This window comes from Euprymna scolopes, chromosome 10 (genome assembly GCF_053919585.1).
Source record: "Euprymna scolopes isolate OS-2025 chromosome 10, ASM5391958v1, whole genome shotgun sequence".
Lineage (NCBI taxonomy): Eukaryota > Metazoa > Mollusca > Cephalopoda > Sepiida > Sepiolidae > Euprymna > Euprymna scolopes.
In genome coordinates, this window is record NC_136491.1 from 133,486,765 (window position 1) to 133,487,474 (window position 710).

Consider the following 710-nt stretch of genomic DNA (forward strand, 5'->3'; position numbering starts at 1 on the left):
TCTTTTGTTTCAAACTTTTTGAGATGGGAGTTGATAATTTGTATTATTTTGATCATTCAAACTACTTTCCTCATCTTGGATTTATTATCACATTTCAGCCGATGTAACCTCCAACCTTCTTCAGGTGCATCTTGTTGAACTCAGGAATCTTAATGTCTAACTCTAACACAGTTATTAAAGAGTAAATCTTTAACAAAGCAAAACCTATCAAGATAAGAAAAGCTCAACACTATTAAGAGGAACAAGCAAAATGAATGCATTGCACAGCTCCGATCTCGCCTGTTCAACATGGTGCCACTTTCCACTTTCAGACATGATAGAAGGCTTCTATCACTCTTGTGATATGTACACAACTGTCCAAATAGTAGATAGGATGCAAAAAAAAAAAAAAAAAAAAAAAATTGGTTTTCATTAAACAGAAATGGAATCATGTCTTTTCTTGAGTGACAATTTTATCATTCTGTCCTTTATAATGGCTTGAATTAAAGTTGAAAATGCAAAAGTATTATTCTTTAATTGTGTTCTAAACAGAAACATTCATTTTGAAGATGCCCCTGATGAAGTAAAGAGGGAGCTAAACAATAAAAATTGTCACCAGACTTTTTTTTAACATTTTAACTTTCTAACAGAAACAAAAAAAAAAATAGAAAGAAACAAGAAAGAAAACATCTATACTTATTAAAAATGTATGGATCGGTAAGGAAAACAGA